This window comes from Piliocolobus tephrosceles, chromosome 15, assembly GCF_002776525.5.
Source record: "Piliocolobus tephrosceles isolate RC106 chromosome 15, ASM277652v3, whole genome shotgun sequence".
In the NCBI taxonomy this organism is placed as follows: domain Eukaryota; kingdom Metazoa; phylum Chordata; class Mammalia; order Primates; family Cercopithecidae; genus Piliocolobus; species Piliocolobus tephrosceles.
In genome coordinates this window covers 62334466-62340001 of record NC_045448.1, presented here as the reverse complement: position 1 = coordinate 62340001, position 5536 = coordinate 62334466, and the positions used below count along the sequence as shown (strand labels likewise).

General features: G+C 47.5%; 1 pseudogene across 1 annotated transcript; it reads right to left on the bottom strand.

The window, feature by feature from the left end:
• Positions 1-2516: 2516 nt before the first annotated feature.
• On the bottom strand, positions 2517-3585 carry LOC111553488 (annotated as a pseudogene). The gene has a single exon (XR_002734959.1). The product of XR_002734959.1 is annotated as a 40S ribosomal protein S2 pseudogene (transcript).
• Positions 3586-5536: the final 1951 nt, after the last annotated feature.

Below are 5536 nucleotides of genomic sequence, written 5' to 3'. Positions count from 1 at the left end.
AGGAGTAATAACAAGATCAGATTTGGGGTTTTGTTTTTTTCTGAGATAGGGTCTCACTCTGCCACCCAGTGCAGTGGTATGAGCCTATCTCACTGCAACCTCGAACTTCTAGGCTCAAAAGGATCCTCCTGCCTCAGCCTGTCGAGTAGCTAGGACTACAGGTGCACATCATTGTGCACAGATTTTTTTTTTTTTTTTTTTTTTTTTGGAGACAAGATCTCACTGTGTTGCCCAGGCTGATCTCAAATTCCTGGGCTCAAGCTATTCTCCTGCCTCAGCCTCCCAAAGTGCTGGGATTACAGGCATGAACCACCCCAACCAGCCAGATTTGAGTTCTTAAAAGATCCTTCTGTGGTGGTAGTGTGGCAAAGGAACTGGAGGAGGCCCCACTTCCCAACACTGTTGTATTGGAGATTAAGTTTCCAACACATGAATTTTGGAGTGGACAAAGATATTCAATTCATAGCAGTTTCTTTTGATGGTGTCATGTTTACCTGAGTCTTTGTTATCCATGTAACTTTGCACTGGTGTTTATGTATTTAAAGGAACAAACACGCCAGGCGCAGTGGCTCACACCTGTAATCCCAGCACTTTGGGAGGCCGATGTGGGCAGATCACAAGGTCAGGAGATCGAGACCATCCTGGCTAACAGAGTGAAACCCCGTCTCTACTAAAAATTAAAAAACTAGCCAGGTGTGGTGGTGGCAGGCACCTGTAGTCCCAGCTACTCTGGAGGCTGAGGCAGGAGAATGGTGTGAACCTGGGAGGCAGAGCTTGCAGTGAGCCGAGATCGCGCCACTGCACTCCAGCCTGGGCGACAAGCGAGACTCCATCTCAAAAAAAAAAAGGAACAAACACCTCTTCCAGTCTTTATAGACTAGTTTTAGAAGGAAAAGGCCTTCTCCTATTGGGTCCCTGAATTGATGGGATTGCACTCAAATGGGGTTGGAGCTGGGTCCACAGTGGGGTCCACAGTTGGCAAGCTTGTTACCAGGGGCTCTAATGGGTGTGGATCCTGTCTGGTCCATGGGTGGACTGGACTGCCCCCAGAACCTTGGTCAGTAGGACTGGTGTTGGGATGGGGGTCTGCAGACAATGGGCCTATTACCAGATGCATAGACTGGTGTGGCTTCCTCCAGTTTCCTGGTAAGCTTCCTGCTAGGTCACTGGGTGGGCCCTTGGGCAGGCAGTACTGGCCCTAACAGTAGTTTAGAGGGGCTGGAACCAAGTCACTGGGCTGCTTCAGGGTCCACAGGCAAGAGTGAAATCTGCAGGCCTGCTTCCTGGGGCATGGATAGTCATGTCACCCCCGGGTCTCTTCATGGGCAGGATTGCTCTCAGACCACAATGAGGAGGGCTGGAGTTGAGACTTAACAGTTGTTTCAGGGTCTGCTATGAAACTGATGTTGGTGGGCCTGTCACCTGAGACACAAGTAGTTATGATTCTTCCAGGTCCCTAAGTAGATGGTCTAGTAGCAGGACCAAGGCCAAACAGGGTTGTAGCCACGTCCACAGGGAGGTAGCACCATTTCCAAGTCTGGAGCTGCAACCTCGATCAATGAGTCTGCTACCTGGGTGCGGTTCTGCTGTCTCATAACAGCCTTCCTGGATCTTGGGCTCCATAAGGGTTTCACTGTCTCCTATCTAGTTCCCAAAGTTCCCAACAGAGGTACTTTTATCTGTGGACAGGTGAAAAGCTAAAAACTATTGTTGCTGTGGGGAAACACAAGTGAGGTAGCTCCTGGTCTCCCATTTTGCTGACGTCACTCTCCTGGCTGTCTTAAATCTCTCACTTTCTTAAATCTCTCTTATTCCACAGGTTACCCTTTCATCTTCATTGTTGCTATTGTTAATTTTCTTGCAATTTATTTATAGGTCATTTGTCCTAAAGAGTTTTTCACGTTCTACATCTTATTGATTGCATCCTCATGGTACTATTTTAAAAATATATTCTTCTAGACCAGGTATAGTGGCTGACACCTGTAATCCCAGCACTTTGGGAGGCAGGTGGATCACCTGAGGTCAGGAGTTTGAGACCAGCCTGGCCAACGTGGTGAAACCCTGCCTCTACTAAAAATGCAAAATTAGCTGGGCGTGGTGGTACATGCCTGTAATCCCAGTAACTTGGGAGGCTAAGGCAGAGAACTGCTTGAACCTGGGAGGCAGAGGTTGCAATTAGTCAAGATCACGCCATTGCACTCCCACGTGGGCTATAGAGTGAGACTCCATCTCAAAAAAAATTTTTTTTTAATTAAAAAAAATATATATATATATATATAGCATCATTCCATTTTTTTTTTAAGTTTAGCTTGCAATAGTAACATGAAGCAGAGGCCTAGTTTCATTAAGTATATTTTGATTTTCTTAATTTTCCTTGAAAGGTTTCTAGTTCACATTTACATCACATTTCACATTCATGAATACAAGAAATCCTTGTATTTCTTGTAAATCCATTCATTGATAGTTGGATCTAGGAACTTAAGATTTAATTTTTTTTTTTTTTCAGACTTAATTCACTTTATTTTTCTTGTATAAAAACCCTACGTTATAGCCACAGCTGAAGCCTGGGTCTGCTGCACGGAGACTCTGGTGTGGGTCTTGACAAGGTGGTCAGCGAATTCCTGATAGGGAGAGTTGGTAAACACAGTCTCCTTCCAGAGGTCAGGGATCAGGTAGCTGTAGGTCTTAGAGATGGCATCAAAGGTGGCCTTGGCGAAGTTGCCCAGGGTGGCAGTGCAGCCCCGGGCTGAGGTGTAGCAGTCATCGATACCAGCCATCATGAGCAGCTTCTTGGGCACAGGCACTGAGACGATGCCAGTGTCCCTGGGTGCAGAGATGAGGCGCACCGGCACACAGCCGCAGCAGCCTGTCACCTTGCAAGGGACGGTGTGGGCCTTGCTGATCTTGCTCTCCCAGTAGCCTCTGCGCACGGGGACAATGGAGAGTTTGACCAGGATCATGGCCCCATGGATGGCAGTGGCCACCTCCTTGGAGCACTTAACACCCAGGCCGACGTGGCCATTGCAGTCCCCAATAGCAACAAACACCTTGAACCTGGTGCTCTGGCCAGCACAGGTCTGCTTCTGCACCGGCATAATCTTCAAAACCTCGTCTTTGAGAGAGGCCCCCAAGAAAAAGCCAATGATCTCAGATTCCTTAATGGGCAGGGAGAACAGGTAGATCTCCTCCAGGGACTTGATCTTCATGTCCTTGACCAAGCGGCCCAGCTTGGTGACGGGCAGCCACTCCTTATCCTCAGCCTTGCCTCCGCGAGCTCTGCGGCCTTGGCCCCGGCCCCGTCCACAGCCGTAACCCCGGCCCCGGATGCCACTGCCGAAACCTCCGAGGAAGCCACCACGGTTCCCCATCCCAGGGCCACCAGGGCCTCCGGGCCCCCCCACTGCACCGGCGTCATCTACCATTTGGTGTTTTCTCAGAGAAGAAGATTTAATTTTTTTTTTCATTCTTCCAGCAGGATGTATATCAAGTCAGCTTGCCTCACTTTTTTAGGCTGGGCACGGTGGCTCACGCCTGTAATCCCAACGCTTTAGGAGGACAAGGCAGGCGAATCACGAGGCCAGGAGTTCAAGACCAGCCTGGCCAACATGGCAAAACCCCATCTCTACTAAAAAATACAATAGCCAGGTGTAGTTGCACGAGACTGTAGTCCCAGCTACTCGGGAGGCTAAGTGAGGCAGGAGAATCGCTTGAACCTGGAAGGCAGTGGTTGCAGTGAGCCGAGATCGTGCTCCTACACTCCAGCCTGTGTGACAGAGAAAGACTCCATCTCAAAAAAATAAATAAATAAAGTCGGCTTGCCTTACTGTTTAAAGAAATAATGGGGTTTTGCTATGTTGCCTAGGCTAGAGTTCAATGGCTAGTCACAGGCACAATCATAACAGTGCATCCTTTAACTCCTGGGCTCAAGCCATTCTCTTGCCTGAACTTCCCAAGTAGTGGGACTACAGGCACACACCACTGTGCCCAGCTTGCCTTGCTTTTTGTATTGTGCCCCAACACATCCTGGACCCCCAAAATAACAGTCATTTCTTTTGCCCACAAATTTGCAATGTTTGTAATTTTTTTTTTTTTGAGATGGAGATTCTTGTTGCCCAAGCTGGAATGCAATGGTGTATCTTGGCTCACTGCAACCTCTGCCTCCCCGGTTCAAGCAATTCTCCTTCCTCACCCTCCTGAGTAGCTGAGATTACAGGCATGTGCCACCATGCCCGGCTAATTTTTGTATTTTTAGTAGTGACGGGGTTTCACCATGTTGGCCAAGCTGGTCTCAAACTCCTGACCTCAAGCGATCTGCCTGCCTCAGCCTCCCAAAGTGCTGGGATTACAGGTGTGAGCCAAGGCACCCGGCCTGTAACTCTTGTTAGTACTATAATAATGAAAGATTAGTTCATTCCTGTTTTTAGATAGAAAATCTGGCTGTTTACTCACACATCACAAAACTTTTCAGTTTGCCAGCACTCTCCTTCGGCTTTTCCTCTTCCCATTTTCATTTTTATTTATCTTTCTTAAACCTTTAAATTTTTATTTTTTACTATTGTCGACAACTTCTTCTCATTTTCAGACAAATATTTTAACTGGGAAGGTTAGAAAGTGACAAAAATGTTAACTAGAAACCTTTCAAGGAAAATCAAAATATACTTAATGAAACAAGGCCTCTGCTTCATGTTACTATTGCAAGCTTAAAAAAAATAGAATGAAGCCAGGCATGGTGGCTCATGCCTATAATCCCAGTACTTTGAAAGGCTGAGGTGGGCAGATCACCTGAGGTTGGGAGTTCGAGACTAGCCTGGCCAACATGGTAAAACTCCATCTCTACTAAAAATACAAAATTAGCTGGCCATGGTGGCACATGCCTGTAGTCTCAGCTACTCAGGAGGCTGAGGCAGGAGAATCACTTGAACCTGTGGAGCAGAGGTTACGGTGAGCCGAGATTGCGCCACTGCACTCCAGGCTGGGCGACAGAGCGAGGCTCCGTCTGGGGGGGGGGGGGGAAGATGCAAACAGTATGGCTTAGGAAAAATGGGGCTTAATGGTGGTCTCAATAATAAACCAATACAGAGAAAAATACAAAATAACAACGAACACTGTCTTTGAATTGGAGTAAAATCTAAGAGAAATAAGATACATATAACCCTCTTTTTTTTTTTTTTTTTTTGAAACAGAGTTTCACTCTTGTTGCCCAGGTTGGAGTGAAATAGCATGAAATAGCAGGATCTTGGCTCACCTCAACCTCCACCTCCCAGGTTCCAGCGATTCTCCTGCCTCAGCCTCCCCACTAGCTGGGAATACAGGTGCGCGCCACCACGCCTGGCTAATTTTTTGTATTTTTAGTACAGACAGTGTTTCACATGTTAGCCAGGATGGTCTCAATCTCCTGACCTCAGGTGATCCACCCGACTCAGCCTCCCAAAGTGCTGGGATTACTGCGTGAGCCACAGCACCTGGCCCCTCCTCTCTTCTTTTCTAACCTTAGCCAGTGCCTGGCTCAGTCCTATTATTGAGGGTCTAGGACATT